Source organism: Equus asinus, chromosome 15 (assembly GCF_041296235.1).
Source record: "Equus asinus isolate D_3611 breed Donkey chromosome 15, EquAss-T2T_v2, whole genome shotgun sequence".
NCBI lineage: Eukaryota > Metazoa > Chordata > Mammalia > Perissodactyla > Equidae > Equus > Equus asinus.
In genome coordinates this window covers 20,549,851-20,568,776 of record NC_091804.1, presented here as the reverse complement: position 1 = coordinate 20,568,776, position 18,926 = coordinate 20,549,851, and the positions used below count along the sequence as shown (strand labels likewise).

At 43.6% G+C, this 18,926-nt stretch overlaps 1 protein-coding gene across 4 annotated transcripts in view; it reads right to left on the bottom strand.

Moving 5' to 3' along the window:
* The window catches only part of SNRPB (small nuclear ribonucleoprotein polypeptides B and B1), a 35,204-nt gene extending 17,724 nt beyond the window's left edge, over nucleotides 1-17,480 (bottom strand). The window contains exons 1-3 of one of the 4 annotated variants that reach the window (XM_070485671.1): nucleotides 17,404-17,480; nucleotides 8,613-8,877; nucleotides 3,158-3,283 (exon numbers count right to left, since the gene is read on the bottom strand). The gene's annotated coding sequence lies outside the window, so the exon portion shown is untranslated. Of the gene's footprint in view, nucleotides 1-3,157; nucleotides 3,284-8,612; nucleotides 8,878-16,675; nucleotides 17,167-17,403 lie in introns of those variants that run through there. The other 3 variants (XM_070485670.1, XM_070485669.1, XM_070485668.1) reach the window with 3 other exon arrangements.
* Nucleotides 17,481-18,926: the final 1,446 nt, after the last annotated feature.

Here is an 18,926-nt window from a genome sequence, read left to right as displayed (position 1 = left end):
AGAGAGAGTTTCCAGTTAGAGAAGTGCTAAGGGGTCTCCTGGGCTGCTCCGCCTTGTCTTAGGACAGAGGGTGTCTTCCTGCCACACGTGTAACTGATAATATGTGTACAACCTGATTTGTTTCTTGCCAATAATTCCTTTACATTCCATTTCTACACATTCCATTTTCTATAGTGATCCAGAAAATCCATGCCAAAAACATCTTCTACAGGTCAGCCAGACTAGCAACCTTTCAAGGAAGCAATCTGCTCTGTAAGCAGCTTCAATTATCCTTAGCCTTTTCTTCCTACTAAAGCGTCTAAGCCATCAACACTCACACTGACATATACTGTCCACAACTGGAGGTAACAGTCTCTGTGACCTATGTGGAAATCTTCTTCATCACTTTTCTTATTACAAAAAAGGGAGTGATACACATAAAAAGTCACTCAATCTGAAGGGCTTCCAAACATAGGAGTCAGTATAAGAAACAGTGGTTGAACAGACTATATATGAAAGAAACCTGAATTTCACGTTGCCCATCTGCAAACAAATACTTATTAGAATTTTCTAAGTGTGAGGTTCTCTACCAAGTAGTGTGGATTCAGCAGTGGACAAGAAAGACATGGTCCATGATTTCAGGATTCTAGCACCTTGTGCCCAAACCAATCCATCACAACGACATGAGACTTGGCTGTGGGGTTTGCTTTGGCCAACGAAGGTTAGTGAAAAGTTAGTGCCTCTTTCAAACAAGCTTTAAGAGGCACAATGTGGTTCTATCATTGCTCTTTTGCCCTCTTTCCTTAAGAACCCCATGACCCAGATAGAGGTCTTTTGCTGTTCTTTTTGCCTGGATTCCAGAACCAATAGAGCTGAACCACGCCTGAACTGTAGGCAATAGGTAATATAAGTAAGAGATGAACATTTGCTATTATAAGCCACCAAAGTTTGGGGTTGTTTGTTATCACAGTGTTACCTAGCCTAGGCTCACTGAAATATCTCCCCTGTGAAAGCTTTAAAGATTATTTCAGGAGAAATTGGCCCATTTATTTCCAACAGTATCCTTGAAGAAGAGACATCACAGTAGGAATATGTGAAGAATTAGAGAAAGAGATTGGTTTAGGAGGAAAAATGGTAAGGTCTCAATTTTTGATAAGTTTGAGAATAAACTTGTGCTGTCTTGTAACCAAATAGAAATAAGAGGACAAAGCACAGGTGAGACAGTGACAGAGAAAATAAGTTCATTGTAATATGGGACAGGGAAAATTGTTAAAGTTCACAAAATTGTTTAAGGGTGTAAATATAGACACAGAAAAAAAGCATATGTGACACCAGTCCTGTGGATCCCTAGTCCAAAGAAAAGAGAAAGAAGAGAAAAGCCCAAAAGAGAGACATAAGAGGCTGGAGGACTGCAGAATATTGTGGTGTTGAGAAAGACAGAGGAAACAATGTCAAGAAGTGCAATTGGGATCCAGGCTTTCAACATCAAGACTAATCCAAACCAGGGCATTTTAACATTTTCCTCTGAAACCATTAAATGTATTAACATAGAAAAAGGGACTAATATGACCAGAGAAAAATGAACACAAAATCGAGTTAGAATGGCTAGCTAAGGCCAAAAACCAAAACACACATAACCAGACTGAAATGGATGAAGCCACACTTAATTACACGGAGCTCAAACCGGATGGAACCAAATCAAAACACATCAAAGACGACGAAAATAGAACAAAGTTTCCCTGACTGATTCCCATCAGGGAAACAGCCATGCCGTTTAAGGAGACTCCTGCCTGAAGCTGGTTTGTGTCTCTAAAACTGTGGTTCTTTTCTACAGGCTTTCTCTAGAAATACAGGAATGGCTAGAACTGCACTATCTGACATGGGAGCCACTAGCCACGCTGACTGAGCACTCGCAACGTGGCCAGTCTGAACTGAAATGTGCTCTAGCTGTAAAACACATAAATTTTGAAGACAATACAAAAAAAAGAGTAAAATATCAAATTAACTTTTATATTGATTACATGTTAAACGATATTTTGATGTTAGGTTAAATAAAGTACATTATTAAAACTAATTTCACCCATTACGTCTACTTTTTTAATGTGGTTACTAGGAAATTTAAATTTACCCACATGTCTCCCATTTTATTTCTATTGAACAGCAGTGATCTGGAACAAGGGGTGGGGAAACTACAGCCCACAAGCTAAATCCAGGCCTCTGCCTGTTTCGGTATAGCCTACAAACTAAGAATGGTTTTTAAATTTTTCAATGGTTGGAAAAAAGTCAAAGGAATAATAAAGTTTCACGATACATAAAAATTATGTGAAATTCAAAATTCAGTATACACAAATAAAGTTTTATTGGAACACAGCCTCGCTCATTTTTTTACGTAGTGTCGATGGCTATTTAGCACTACAAGGGCAGAGTTGAGAGTGTTTACAGAGATGATATTGCCCAAAAACCTAAAATAGTTACTATCTAGTCCTTTACAGAAAAAGTTGGCCAACCTCGGATCCAGAGTAATGTCTCAATCGAAAATATTTATCAACCTAGATTTAAGGAATCAGTGTAAGCTTCTAAACAAAGGAAAAATAAAAGAATATGGTTTATGAAACCCAAAAGCCATACAAAATTGGACATTTAATTTTAACTTCTGTCACAGAAGGCTTCTCTTACCATTCTCCTCCTCGCAAACTGTGCCTCCAGTCTCACTGGCTTTCTTGCAGTTCTTTATGCTAGGCAGGCACATCCTTTCCTTAAAGTCTTAGCACCAATGGTTCCCTCCACCCGAAATGCTCTTACCCTACATAGCCAGAGTTCTAACTCCCTCACCACATTATGTCTTTGGTCAAACGTTACCTCCTCATTGACTTCAAATCCCCAATTTTAAAATTCAGCTAGCCACCCTCTCACATTCGATTCTCTTTTAACCTGCTCTATTTTATAATTACTTTAAACTATGGAGCACTTATCACCTTCTAACATACCATATTATAATATCCCTGGATATGAAGCTTTTTGTTTGTTGTCTGTCTCCATACACTCAAAAGTAAGCCCCATGGGCAGGGATTACAATTTCATTTACTAATGTGTTCTAAGTGTCTAGAACATTTTCTGGCACATAGTAGGTGGTCAATAAATCTCTACTGAATTAATGAAGGAAGGTACACAGACTCACCCGACAAGAGCAAATTCCGGTAATTCTCCAGCATCACTTCTTTGTATAGGTTCCTCTGCTCAGAGCTCAGTCTCTTCCATTTGCCTCCATGAAGACTACTGCCACATTCCTTAATGTAACTGGTATCTATAAACAAGCAATAAATTAATGGACAGCAAGTCACCACCAATTTTCCTAGCGCAAGGAATCTATCTAGTGGCCCTGGAGTCTGGATACACAAGAAGTCAGTCTCATTTTTTTCAGAGCACACAGTTCACCATATTAAGTTCTTCTGGGCATTACTATGGCTTTGTGTTATAATCCAAGAGGAGCATAACTGATGCAGAAAGCACATTCCTGGCCGTCGGACACTTAGGATTTCATTGGAGAAGTGATTTGTGGATCAATCTGGAAAAACCACAAGCAGTGCTCAGGAAAGTGACCTTGAGGATCCGTTATGGAGGAATTCTGTGATGGAAGACAGAGTATGGGCTGCAGAAGAAAAAGAGCTTCATGGACATGGGTCTCGTGCTGGGCCTTAGGGGATGGAGAAGGTTTAGAGGAGAAAACAGAAGAACACTCCAACCACACAGAAAAGTGGGAGCCAACAGCTGGGATCTGAAACAAGCATTTTTGAAGAGTTCAGGCCTATTAAGTGAGATCTGTAAAAATCTCTGTCTTTGCCTAGTATTTTAATAACCTTTTAAAAATAAAGCTCCTAATGCTTCTCTCATCACGTAGAGCAGTATGCCATTTATGCGAAACAGCTGTCAGGGGAATGGCAGTAATCTTCAAGAAAAGGGGCATTTACAGATAACTCATAATGTTGAACAAAAGAAGCCAAACACAAACGAGTGCAAATTATGTGTTACATTAATTTTAAAAAAATTAGAAAAATTATGATGTCAGAAGTCAGCACAGAGCTATCCTTGGGGCAGAAATGACTAGAAGGTTTACAAGCGTGGAAGGTTCACAGTGGCAGTGTTCCATATCTTGACCAAGGGGCTGTTACGTGGTGGTGGTCACTTTCTGAAAGTTTACTGAGTACTTTTTTTTAACTATGCACTTTGTTATATGTATATTACACCTCAACAAAATTTAAAAACAAGCAAAACCTGGTTGGGTGGGAGATCATTCTTTCCTAATACTTAAAAGTGCTTCTTTCCCAGAAGATTGCTTACGATGTACAATGTTTGCCCATAGGCAATGGTATGAGATGAGGGCACTTTTCAGCTTTACGTGCCCAATCTTGAGTGCAGTGGTAACCGATTAAAGTGCATGGGGGGCAGAAAGGATGCGATCCACATACTTCAATTCCCTGTGAGCTAAGTGTCCAGGATTTGGTTTCTCTAAAAGGACATTCAGTAGGTATTTAACTTGAAAATATTGGAGACACGGTGACTAGTAGTTTCCACACTGAATGCTCATGACTGAGGACCTGATCATGATGGTAACATCTGAGGGCTACACACAGCATGTCAGTACTTAGAACTCAGTATTACAGATGGAACTAAACACAAGAGGAATAAAAGGTTTTGCCCTGAGTATCCTTCCTGAAACTAATAATAGTACAAAGACTATAATTTTCATTCTCTGATTCCTATACAGTTACTTCTTATGACGTAAGGAGTGGAACCTGTGTAATCACACATTTGCATGGGCTTCCTCAACTTCAAGTGCATTTTAACTGTCAGTGGTAGGGCAACTGCCTTTATCTTGGGTATTTTACTTTCCTAAGAAAGAGAAAATTATAACCAAAATCTTTAGGGTAAGTTCAGTGTAACTCATCTTGAAAATAATTCCATATTTGAAAGACCATTTAGACAACATGAGCCTTGTTCTCCAACAGCCCAAAGACTCAATGATCTGCATTGCTCTTATTTTGCCGGGTTCCCGTGCCAAAGACACCTTGAAGTGACCTTGACTCTTCTCTCTCATCCACACCCTAGCTTTTTCCATTCATTGATCCACTTTGCCCAAACACTGTAGATGGCCTCCATATGCTTCAGATTGACATTCAACGCCTGCCTGCACTCGGCTTCTCCCAATTAGCAAAACCTACCTCTCTCTTTCCTGTAATCAGGTCTCCCTGCTCCAGCCAGGTCTGGGTCCTCACAGTTCCCTGCAGATGTCCTGTTTGCTCCACCTCTTAGTTTTAGGCATGATGGCTTTCTATCTGAATACATCATTCCTATTTCTTCCTACTATGTAAAAATCCACTTATCCTTCAGGATCAACTCAAATCTCACTACTTTCAAGATCTCCCAAAGCCATCCCCGAGGGCCTAATGGTTAAAGTTTGGCGTTCACTGCTTCAGCGGCCCAGGTTCACTTCCTGGTCACAGAACCACACCACCCATCTGTCAGTTGCCATGCTGCGGCAGCAGCTCAGATAGAAGGACTAGAGCAACTTACAACCAGGATATACTACCATGCACTGGGGCTTTGGGGAGGGAACAAAAAAGAGGAAGACTGGCAACAGATGTTAGCTCAGGGCAATCTTTCCCCACCCACACAAAAAAAGAAGACGACCTCGCGGCTTACTCTAGCCTACAAAAGTGTCTTCATCTTATAAATACTTAGGACATTTATATTTTATAGACTTTGGAGAAAACATTTTTTCTAAAATCTGGAAAAAATATTACAGGTTACTAGAGCATACTTCAATCAGCTTCCTGGAAGGAAAGCAGGGCATGCAGCTTGCTTGGCTTCCTCCTCCGAAGCCCATCTGACATTCTCTGGGACTATAACTTTGTGTCCACAGTGTATAACCTGATGAACAACCCATAACCAATACGGGGAGGATGAATTTTTAATCCAATGAGGTTGTAATCTAACACATAGAATTGAAAAGTTGTTTTCATTTTACTTACCAGGAAAATTTATTTAGGCTTTCTCTCATTCTCATATTCATATATTCTTTCTCTTTCTCTCTCTCCCTCTCTCTCTCCGTCTATCTACCTATATAATTCTTTGTTGAATATTGGACATTTTAGGTAAAATATTGTAGTAACTCTGGATACCAACCCTGCCTCCTCCCCAGGCTGTTGCTGTGGTCGCTTGTTCATTTGTTTTGTGACTTGTCTGGACTGGTTCAATAAAGGCTATTTCCTCTGAAGATGTGACTGCTCAGACGGTGCAGCCTTGGACATGCACAGTCACTCTGACCCTCCCCCTCCAGAAATGACAGTCCTTTTAGTTGCGCTCTCTTTGTGTCTCTCCTTGATGCCCCTGTTAAGCTTCTGGCTGGTCTGCCTCTATTGGTATCACACCCAGCTGTTAGCCTCCACGAATCGCTGGCTGGTTGCTCTATTAGTTTCAACCATGTCCCTCGCTATAAAGGGCTGATCCAATTAAAGTCAGGCCCTTTTGCAGGGGAAGTTTTGAGGCCAGTATGTGAGACTTGCTCTGACCCCAGCAAGGCTCTTCTCAGCTCTCTCTCTCCCTGGTTCTCTCTGTTAAACTTCTAGCTGATCTGCCATTTTGCTTGTTGTCATCATGCACCTGGCCAGCTTCCTCTTTACTGCTCGCCACCAAATCTCTGTTGTTTTTAACAGCACCCTTAGGCTTCGACTTCCCTATGCTCTGTTCCAAATAAAGCCAGTCCCCTTAGGCAGCACTGTACTGGTCTCTGTTCTTACAGCCTGCCTCTCCCCCTGGGCAGGACCTCTGCACCGCTGCTCAGGAGCTGGCGGCAGGACCAGAAGCCACTTCTCAAGAGAGACCCTTCTGCTCTAAGAGCAGGTCCCTGGGCAGAGGTTTGTTTTTATCATTTGGGTTATTTCACTGGCCAGAGTCTGTGGAGCTCCTCACACCACCATTCCAGAAGTGCTTCTCCCGGGTCCTCTGAGTTTGACTGTCAGTCCACTGTGAGTGGCTGGACTTTGGTTTCAAAGCTTTAGGCTAGGACTTTGCAGTGACTTTCACTGCACCATTATGTAACCATTTCAACCATTATAATAAAAATCACTATTACTGTCATCATCTTTTGTTTTTATACATTATTTTTCCAAAGAACCTGTAGGCTTGAGGATAAGGATAGTGTATTTATAAATCTATTGGTTTGGCTTACAGAATCTCACACAACCCATTCAAATGAAAGAATACATCAAATTTCTGGTAGAGGAGAGAAGATTGAGGGGGGATTGGATTGGGGGTGAAGCACTGTATCTAGAGAGAGCATTCTCTCTGAGTCAGTCATCAAATAATATAGGCCCCTTCCTGAGGGTTGGAAAATATGCTCCCACATTTTTCGAAGGGGATTTACGTGGCAGCAAGAAGGTTATACAATACTTTAGAAGATGCAGGAGCTTACAAGTCAGAGAAAACTGAGCTTAAATCCTGGCTCCTCCATGTACTAGATGAGTGTGGCCAGACACAAATCACGCACCCCCTTGAGCCAGACTTTCTCCTTCTGAAATAAGTACTATTACCACCACCACTACCTTCTCATAGCTATTGTTAAGAAGTATGGAGAGGGGCTGGCCCCATGGCCGAGTGGTTACAATTCCGTGCGCTCCACTTCAGCAGCCCAGGTTGGTGGGTGTGGATCCCAGGCACGGACCTACTCCACTCATCAGCCATTCTGTGGAGGCATCCCACATACCAAATAAAGGGAGACTGGCACAGATGTTAGCTCAGGGACAATCTTCCTCAAGCGAAAAAAAGGGAAGATTGGCAACGGATGTTAGCTCAGGGCGAATCTTCTTCATAAAAAAAGAAAAATTTGTGGAGAAATTTATGACGTCTGAGATCTGTTTAAATACAATGAGGGAAGTGTGAGGGGTATAAATAAAATAACATTGGCCGTTATACATGACTACTGAAGCTAGATGATGCTACCTGAGACCCATTATTGCTATGCTCTCTATTTCGATATATGTTCAAAAATTTCAATGAAAAAGTAAAAAAAGCCCAGTGAGCAATATCATTAGATAGTGTGGATGGGAAGTGAAATTTAATAGTACATTTAAAAATTTTAATTGTCTCAGTTTTTCAAAAATATTCCTTATGTTTAAAAGTTTCCTGGACTCTTAATATTAATCTTGGGTATATTTTTCAACAAAGAAAATAAAACGCACAAATGCAGGAACGATTATAAAGTGATTGACACAGTACCTGGCCCAAGCATGACCTGCCGAAATGCTGATTGCCTTTCCCTTCCCAAGAAAGAGAATACATGCCTGTTCTTGGGGAAACAACCCAGCATCTCAGGAAAAAAAGCATAACCCCAACTCACCAGTATTGGGGGCTTTCCCTCCTTTTCTTGCAGCCAGTCAGTATCGTTAGGAGGCAAACGCAGTTGAAGAAAACACAGCTGGGAGACCCAGACCCCCCATTCTGCGCCCAGAGGAGCTCCCCTAAGCCTTGCCGTGGAGGAGGCAGCCCCTTTACCAAGCTGTGGTCCTAAAGCACTCTCAGCGGAACCTGGAGCCCTGCTCCCCTCTCCACCCCTCCAGATCCTCAGCAACTCTCACCTTTGGCCTTAGGATTCTGAGTCAATTTCTTCATGCTTTCCATATCTTCCCTGTTCTCCAAAGGCAAAATCTCCTCCCGGTCCTGCTCTCCCCAGGCAGAAGATCAGGCAATGTCATGGCCCCAGAGCCAGCCCAGCGTTTGCCTTGAAATTCTGCCAGAGGGCCAGGTAGAAGGTATTTCATCTCAAGATGGATTTCTGCTGCCTGGGGTGACTTTTCCGAACCTGACTTGTAAACGCCCATCCTGTTTCCAAGAAGTCAGGACCTGTGGAATGGAGAAACAATTTGACGTAGCTAGGACCGTTATGGCAGGCCCTCAGCCTCTGCCTGCTCAGCAGGGATCCTGTCCTCTCCCACCGTCCTCATCCAACGAATGTGGAGTCTCAGTCTATGCGGGTTCCTTGGATTTTTTTACCTCACTCCTTTCCCTCAAGTCTGTCCCCCGCCACTCTCCCTTATCTGTCAAAATTTACTATTCCCTCCTCAGATTCAAACTCCATGTCCTGTATCAGTCTCTGCTACTTGAAGCCTGAGTCAGAGAGAAGACACAGCAAAATGTCTTTGGAGACAGAGCCTCAGAAGGTCTCATTCCAGACCGATTGGGGCATGCAGACCTCAGCTCTGACTGCCCGGCCAAAGGTTCCAGCTGTGTTCGCCCCCCTATGTCCCTGTGCTCTGAGGAGTTTGGGAGGCCTAACCTGAATCCTTCTCAGGTTAGGTAGAGCTCCAGGTCTCACAATGACTCTGTGAAACAACCCCTCACCTTCCTGTTGTGTGTGCACCACATGCTTTATCAGAGATACGCACTGTGTCTCCCGATGGGCCCTGGCTGAAGTCCTCCACTCACGTGATCACAAAGCAGAAGCAACTCAGACACCCTGTCCAGCATCTCAGCCCAAATGGCTGCAGACCTACTATTTCATAAGTTCCCTTCTGAGGCTGGCTAGGGCTCCCTTAAGATGCGCTTGTGATTCATCCCAACACCAAAGGCAGACATGGCCACCCTCTCTCCTGTGCAACCTGGGCATCTCACCGTAATCACAACACATCACAATTTTTCTATTCATATGACTATCTCTACCAGAATGTAAGCTTCTTGTAAGAAGAAATACTCCTCAGTCGTTTTGCTAATCCTAGTGACTAGACTAAAATAAGCCTTTGTGGTAGATTTTATTACTTTTCCCAATTACTGGTTTCTCTGTAATAAGATTGTACTTCCCTGTCCCTGACATCAGGTTTGACCTTGAGACTTGCCTTGGACAATGAAATGTGAGTGAAAGTCACTTCTAAGCCTTGCCTGATTCCACCATCTGCCATGTTCTCAAAGCAGCATGTTCCCAAAAGGGGTCTTGGTTCTACTGTAAAATGTCACGGTGCAGAGTTAAAGCTGACCCACATGGAGGAGGACTAAGACTGGGCTGAAGGTTAGATTCCCGTGTGAGCCACTGAGATTGGGGGCCGTGCTACTGCCGTGCAACTTAACCTAAGCTGGAAAATACAGCCCTCTCCCTCCCACTAATACTAGTATGTGTAGCCAACATTCATAAAACAGGCACTGTACTAAGTGCAGAGTTCCACGAAATCTTCACAACACAGCCAAGAGGAAGACACTGCTATTCTTTCCATCTCACAGAAGAGGAAACCAAGGACTAAGAGCTCGGTTTATCTGTCCTTAAGATCACACAGCTACCGTGGCTGGCCCCGTGGCCGAGTGGTTAAGTTCGCGCGCTCCGCTGCAGGCGGCCCAGTGTTTCGTTGGTTCGAATCCTGGGCGCGGACATGGCACTGCTCATTAAACCACGCTGAGGCAGCATCCCACATACCACAACTAGAAGAACCCACAATGAAGAATATACAACTATGTACCGGGGGGCTTTGGGGAGAAAAAGGAAAAAAATAAAATCTTAAAAAAAAAAGATCACACAGCTACCAAGTGACAGAGCCAAGTCTAGAACCCAAAATTCTCACTCCAAAGCCCTTTTTATTCCCCATTGCCTAAAATAGTGCCCAGTGAACAAATGCCTAAATGAAAAGGCAAAGAGTAAGCAAATGTCCACAGGGTTCAAAGTTCACCCTGAAGAAGACAGGAGCCTCAGAGTGAAGTGGAGAAAGGGGTCTGTATCAATCAGGACGGGCCCAGTTATTCTGTAGTGACAAGTACTCCCCCACAAAATCTCAGCGACTTAAAAGTAATGAAAGTTTATTTCTCACTCCAGCTCCACGTCCATCATGTGTGAACTGTAATTGTGCTCAAAGTCATCTTCACTCAGGACCAAGGCTAACAGTGCAGCCTCTGTTCAGAACATGGCTAGCAGGAGCGGCAGAGGGAAATGAAAGACGGAGCGCCATACTCAGCCTCTTAAAAACTCTACCCAAAGTGACACTTCTGGGGCCAGCCCAGTGGTGCAGCAGTTAAGTTCGCACGTTCCGCTTCAGTGGCCCGGGGTTCACTGGTTCGGATTCTGGGTGTGGACATGGCACCACCTGGCAAGCCGTGCTGTGGCAGGCATCCCACATATAAAGTAGAGGAAGATGGGCACAGATGTTAGCTCAGGGCCAGTCTTCCTCAGCAAAAAGAGGAGGATTGGCAGCAGATGTTAGCTCAGGGCTAATCTTCCTCAAAAACAAAACAAAAAACAAAGTGACACTTCTGACCATAGCACATAAGCAAACCATGTCACATGGTCACTCTTGAGTTCAATAGGAGAGGCCATACAGGCAGGGCGGGGGGAGTGGAGGATGTCTGATAAACAATGACACTCTACTACAAAGTCCCAAGCCCATAAACCAATTCTCACCCAGGCCCAGTCCTCATTATGGATTAGGACATAAGTGTGCTAGGATCTGTGGCTGTGCCCAGGACACAAAAATAAAAGACACCGTCTCTACACTTACCATACTATCAGAGAACAAGCAAGGATACTGACCAGGAAAATCCTAACTCAGCACAGAAGGAAGAGGACTCTATCAGGGAAGATCCACAGAAATGAAAAGGATGCTGCTCTTTAGAGCATGAGATGAAGTCTGCCCATCCGGCCAAGAAGCACACTCCAGGCAGAGGGGTCAGTCTGATCAAAGATCAAATGGCGGGGGGCGGGGGGGAGGGGTACCAAGAGAAATGGGTAATTTCCTGGGTGAATATAAACTGCCCAAAATGAAGCTAAAGGAAAAAGCTGAACAAATTATTAACCAAAAAAGAAAATGAAAAGACAGTCAAAGATCTCTTCCAAAGGCAGCAGCCTCAGGCAATTTTATTGGTCACTTTTTGTAAAACTTTGAGGAATAGGTCATTCCTGTAATAAATATTAAGTGCCCAAACACATTAAAAAAAAAAAAGCTTCCTAACTCATTCATCAAGGACACCAAAAGCAAGCAAGAACACAACAGAAACAGAAAACTAGAGGTCAATTCCACTTATAAAAAACAGATACAAAAATCCTAAATAAAACACGTGCAAACAGAATCCAGCTGTACCTTAAAGAAGTAATAATATATCACGACCAAGCAGACTTTACCCCAAGAATGAAAAGACAGGGGCCCACCCGGTGGCGCAGCAGTTAAGTTCGCACTCCACTTTGGTGGCCTGGGGTTCCCCGGTTCAGATGCCAGGTTGCATCCCACATACAAAATGGAGGACGATGGGCACAGATGTTAGCTCAGGGCCAATCTTTCTCAGCAAAAACAGGAGGATTGGCGGTGGATGTTAGCTCAGGGCTAATCTTCCTCAAAGGAGGGAGAAAAAAAAAAGAATGAAAGGACAGTTTACCACCAGAAACCCTACAATGGGCGGGGGGGATCTTTAGTCTTCTTTTAGTAAACTGATAAATCAGAATACTTTTACCTGAGAAAACCTTCTTGTTGAAATATGAGCCAGGTGTTAACATTTTGCCCTATTTGCTTCATCACATCTATGCATTCATTTAGGTGGGTATGCAGACATTTAGCGCAGCAAACCTTTAAGCTTTTCCGTTTGCATGAAAAACGTCACACGAAAATGTTGGGGAAAAACTGGATCCAAAAAGACTTAAATATTTACAAAATATACAATAAGTGTAAAAAATCAACTGCTTATTGCTATTTCCCAGAGAAATGAATTTAACTGTCTCATTTTCATTCCAAAGGTAAATAATTATCTCTCTCACTACATTATAAGCGACTTCAGAGATGAAAAGCTATCTATGGCCATAAAAATAGTATAATATGAAATCTGTAGAAAATAAATATTGTAAGTCCAACCTGCATCATAAAATTCTATGTCTCAACAACACCTCAGGGATAGGATTTTCCATTAGTGCCATCTGATTGTAAGAGGTGTCCCAGAGATGGCAAATGATATAATTTATACAGTACATCCAGATGAATTTCACTTTCTCTTTTCGTTTGCCAAGTCCATTGTGACAAATCTATTCCCTCACAAAAATACAAGTATTTGAAATACATAATCTTCTTTAGGCTTCTATGGCATTACAGAAAAGTCAGGCTAAAGGGATCTCATTTCCAGCTAACCACGTGATATAACACAAGAACATTCCAACTACCTCTAAATTCTTGGTCAGAATTTTCTCTCCAGACCTCTCCAGCTCTTACATTACTTATTTGTCCCACTGCCAGTAACAAAGGCATTTTAAAGTGCATCGTCCCTGTATTGGTAGGTTAAAGATGGCAATTCAAACTCGGTAACTGAGGAGAGTTTAGTAAAGTACTCTTTGAAAAGGTGTGGGGCGCGTCAGGGAAAACAAAAGGATGCTGTGGCAGCATGGACACTCACAAGACCAGAGGGTCTTTACCAACCCCAGGTCTAAAGGTGGGGGGAGCAGTTACCAGACTCAGGAGCTAGAATCGTGGAGGGAGGGTTGCTTGACAGAAGTTCTGGCTTTCAGCAGAGGTACACAATGAGCTGCGGTGACCCAGTACAGAGGCAGCCACAGGAATAAAACACGCAGAAACAACAGAGATTAGCAAAGCTACCTGAAGCAAGTCTCCTTCTAAAACAAATGAGTACTTACGGGACATTCCCATTCTATCAACCCCTGTGAACTAGAGAAACAGGGGTTTTGAAGTAGAAGAAAGCAGATATTGACGTGATACTGAAAAGGTGAGGTAAAAACCCAGTAATCCTAAAATTGGATTGGAAATATCAGTATGAAGTCACGAGGGATTTCTTAGCCATGTCCACTGCAAAAGTCTAGGAACAATGATCAATTCAGTTGCAGGGACTGTCTGTATTGCCCAGATTGTGGTCCTGAATGACCATTTAAGAAACACACACTTGCAGGAAAAATGGCTGATGCCAAATCTGGTGCAGGAAATGTACAAGATGAGCCTAGAATATCTTGACATAGCAGAAGGCCAAGATGTTTACAAAGATGCCTTAGATTCCTATCAAAATGACTTAGGAGCTAGCTAGATAAGGCTCCCAGGGGCCACAGATTGGACAATGTTAGTTTTAATAAGAACAAGATTTGCAATAGATTGAAACCCATCAGACGTGTTTAAATTCATGAGTTCGTAATAAATTCTTTTTAAAGGTCAACTTCTAATGACAAGTAACCAATCCATTAGTATTTTGAAATCTAGATAAATAAAAGCTTCAAGCATTTAAGCTCCTTCCCTATATGACTGTGCCACTGGGTAATCAAACAGCAGATGAGGTGAAGTGTCTCTTTATAATATTATTCCAGCTAATACAGCAAAACGACAGAATTAGCATATCACCATTTTACACTCCCCAGAGAATTAACAGATCTAGGCATTAAGTATTAAGAAGAGCTAACATCAAAAAAGAGCAAAAATCAGACATTCTTTGCATCCTGATAAAAGAACACAACATCACTTAGAATCCTTTCAAAGCGATGGAACCTGAGTCTGATGAAGCTCTACGCCAAACTGCCAATTTAGGGGAAATACAAAAGAAGGCTTTAATCTTCACTAAGAGGATGTAATCAGCAAAACCCAGCCTGCAGGAAGCTCTACATGTCAAATGGCCTGGGTTCTTCAACAGACAAACCGTAAGGAAAAGGAGGAAGGAAAAACCTGTAGATTAAAAGAGACTTTTTAAAAAATCATTAGGCTTTTTTTTTTTTAAAGCTAAACTATAGTGTTTGGGGATGCATACTTGGCTGATTGACCTTAAAGAAACTCAAGGGAAAGGTTACTTTTGGAAAAGAAGAAAAAAAAGTGGTGATTGGGATGGAACAAATGGAGGGACATCTGGGGGAAACCAGCACAGTTCTATTTCTCGACCTAAGTGTTCACCTTACACTAATTCTACATTATACATCTCTTTTGTGTGGTTTATTTCCTGAGTTTTATTTTATAATAAAAAAGAAAATACATAACAGCAAAGAAAATAAAACTGTGGTGTTAGTGCAGCAGTAGACAGTAAATGGAACAGAAGAGAGAGTGTAGGTACAGACAATGGTAAATACAGCATTTCAACAGTCAGGAAAGCATGGCCTCATCACAAAGGGTTGCGGCAAGCTGCTATCCAATTGGAAGTCAGATTCCTAGCTCACACCTTACATAAAAATAAATTCCAAGCAGAGAAAGAGCTAAACATTAGAATCTAAAATATCAACATTTAGAAACACACAGGAGAATATACATAGGAAGCTAGGGAAGGGCAGACCTACTTTAAAAAGAAAAAACATAAAATCCAGAAGCCATTAAGGAAGAGGGAGATAAATTTTACTATGTATTAATTAAAAACTTTAAACCAAAGACAATTTTAAGAAAGCGGGGGGGGGGGGGGGCATAAATATGTGTGTGTTTAATCTTTGACTGTCTTTTCATAAAAAAAAATACTGGGAAGATACATAGGAAATTAACAAAACTGATTATCTATGAGAAATAAATTTGTCTTTATTTGCATGGACATAATTGTGTTCTACAATCCAAAAAATCAAAATAAGAACTAGAACTAATAAGTAAATTTAAATTTAGCAAGGTGGCAGGATATGAGGGGTTAATATACAAACAATTCTATTTTTAAATACTAGTCAGAAACAATTGGAAAATTACATTTAACAAACATTTCCAGGGGTCCAGCCCTGGGGCCTGCTGGTTAAGTTCGGTGTGCTCTGCTTTGGCAGCCCAGGTATGAGGGTTCAGATCCCAGCCACGGACCTACACCACTTGCTGGCCATGCTCTGGAGGCAACCCACATATAAAATAGAGGAAGACTGGCACAGATGTTAGCTCAGGACTAATCTTCCTCGAACAAAAAAAGAGGAAGATTGGCAACAGATATTGGCTCAAGGCTAATCTTCCTCAGCAAAACATAAAAATAATAATAATTAAATTAAAGTCCTGATATTTGGGCCCCATCAGATGCCAGAAGTAATTTGAATAGTCGCCCTAGTGTTCTCAGAGACACCCCCCTACCTAACCCCTCTAAGTCCCAAACCAGAGGTTTGAGCCCAACACATAAGGGAAAAGCAGACAAGAAAAGGGGGAATCAGCCAATCTAGTCACGCCCATTTCAACCAAATCTGGGATCTTTGCCACAGAGTGCACCCCTGCACCACGACAAACCCTGAGAAAAATGTCCCAGAGAAGCAGACCCGCCCCCACTCAAAAAACTGCCTAGACTCAGGCTCTGACGGTGCAGTCCACGCCACTGGAGCATGTCAGTCCCAGGCCAAAATCTCCCCCACCCCCTAAAAACTCCTGGGACTCCAGACCCAAGATACTCCTCACGACCCCCTGGAGATATTTTGCCCACGTCTAGCTCACCTCCACCCACCCCCAACAAACCAAGGCACGGCAGGACCCGAGATGCTCTCCCCGCCAGACCGCCCCGGTCCAGCCCCACCAAAACAAAATGACATTTACGATCAGCCCTGCGTTCCCACCACCATTCGGAGATGCAGGACCCAAGCAAGTGCTCACTTGCTAAAAACACCCGGGGATATATGGCCCGAGCCGCGCCCCCACCCCCACCACAGGGGACGTTTGTCTATCTGGCCCTGGCTGAACCCAGCCCCACAGCCCAAAGAAACCCCAGGGATGCACGCTGGAGCGGCCCCCCTATTTGGAAACTGTTTGGCCCAGAATATACCCACCTCCTCAAAAAAGAAATTAGAGTTCCAGGTCACTCGCCCCAGCCGAGAAAGGAAGGTCCGCGCAGCGCCCATCACCTCAGGCATCCATGCTGGCTGAGTCTCACCCCATGTACCCGCCCCGAGTGCACGCCTCCAGCCGCGCCCCCTCCTCCAGAAATGAAGCCTTCCGAACCCCCGGCCTGAGCCGCCGCACTCCCCCACCAGCTGCACCGCACCCCGGGCCCCAGCCCTAGACCACGCCTTTCCAGACCCTCCTTCCCGCTGGGGGAAGCAGCGGTGCAGGCCTCGCTCACCAGCAGCAGCGGTACAGGGCAGTCCAGCCCTCCGCCGCTCAACGACGCCAGAACTACAGTTCCCACAATCCCCGCAGACCCCCGCCTTCCAGTGGTCGCCCTGAGAGCCACTTCCTGGCCGCGCGGTTAATTTACCAACGCAATGGCTATTTCAATGACGGCTACCCTCTCTTTTCATAAAACACCTATGCATAAAACAAGATGTGGTTCCGGAGCGAAGTCTCTGTCTCCCCTGCCCATTCGCCGGAAGAACTACATTCCCCAGAAGCCCCTGCAACTGCTTCCGCGGGTGGCTTCCAGGTCCCGCCCCTCTGCGCGCCGGGTCCAAGCGGCGAAGGCCTTTCCGGTTGGCGTGCCAGGCTTGCCTTTTAGCTTTTCTATTTCCTTCCCCGACGGAGCTAAATTTCCTGGGCTTAGGCTCAGCAACATACACACCACCATCCGTGAGCGCCATCTAAGTTTGGCTTCCTGCTGCCCGCGCACCCCTGTGGTCATCGCCATTTTACTTGCGGGAGAAACAGTCTAGGAAGGCAAAGCGGTCTCCCGAAGTCTCAGTTAAGCCAGTTATCCTCAACTCCAGCGCTCTCCTTTGGATGCCGTGTAGTCATCTTCCTCTCGTCCAAGTGGCCGAAGTTAGTGACAAACTCTCATCCAGTTCCTAGAGGATGGAAGGCTCACTCAGGCTGGAGCCTGGCTCTCGGGCCTTTTATCTAGGACCCGGGTTAACGGTTACACCGGTACTGTCAACTTTTTAAAAAATTGCCAGTTATCTTAACAGCAAAATTAGTTTATTGGGTTCTCTCTCGGGGGTAATTGTTCCAAGAGAAGTTGTAAATTGGTTGTGTCCGCGGGAGGAGGTGAGTTCAGAGTCCGCCTATGCTGCCATCTTAACACCAACTCCCTCAGTTTATTCGGGCATAGCCAGAGGAATTGCAACTCAGGAAATGCAAGTTATGACGGACCATAGGCAAATCCAGGGAACAAAAGTGGGGCCCCAGCTTGCCTTTGTAGAGAAAAAGGGAAGTTCAGAGGGGTTGTCCTAAGTGAAAGATCATCGGAGGAGAGTGAGAGTTCAGGGCGGCAGTGGCTCCTCATTGGCGGAGCTGCTGCAGTTTCCAGTGGCTGAGCTTGTTGCGCAACGAGTAGAAAATGTTCCTTCCTCCTGTAAAGCAGAGAACCCTTCTAGTTGGAGATGCGAGGGAGTCTTTCCTGTTGGGGTAATTGACAAGGAGTGGTCGGGTGTGAGAGCTCCCTCTACAGGCCATCCTGACTTCAATTTTAGTTGAGGTTCCCTCTACTGGTTTTCACCTTCGGTTGGAAACACGCCAATTGGGGATTTGCAAAGCAGACCTATTTCAGTTCATAGGAAGAGCATTTACATTGTAATGGTAAATGAAAATTAAATTTAGTTTTCACTGTTTCCAAAACGGAAATAGACCGTTTCCTCCCTCCCTTTTCTCGCAGTATTTCCTTGAGAAACCCATTTGTAAATGTACCCCTTTGATATGTATGTAAATCTTTTTAAAGGCTGAAAAGTATCTGCCTGCTTTATAACCTAGGAATATTTTTCTTAAAGGCTTGGGAGCCATCTCTTTTAAATGTAAACGTTAAGGGAGATAGTGCCCTGTCACTGTGAGAGTTTAGCTTAGGTGCCTACTTCCAAACCATAACCACCTGCTTCCCTCAGAGATAGGAGATGTTTTCTTTTTCTTTCAAATAAAGGCAATTAACTAGAAGAGGTGGCTACCTCAATTACCAGGTAAATTTAGGATGAACTGTGAAAAAAATCTACAGCAAACCATGTTGTCAAATCCTCTTATAAGAGGACAAATTACCTTTAATCTTGAGAACTTGTTTCTAATGGGTTGTATCTGCTTGACTATATAAAAGTGGAATTTCTTTCTGTCTTTGCAATCTCATTAGCAGATTGCCTGTGACGTGTTTCACAGTCTGGTTTA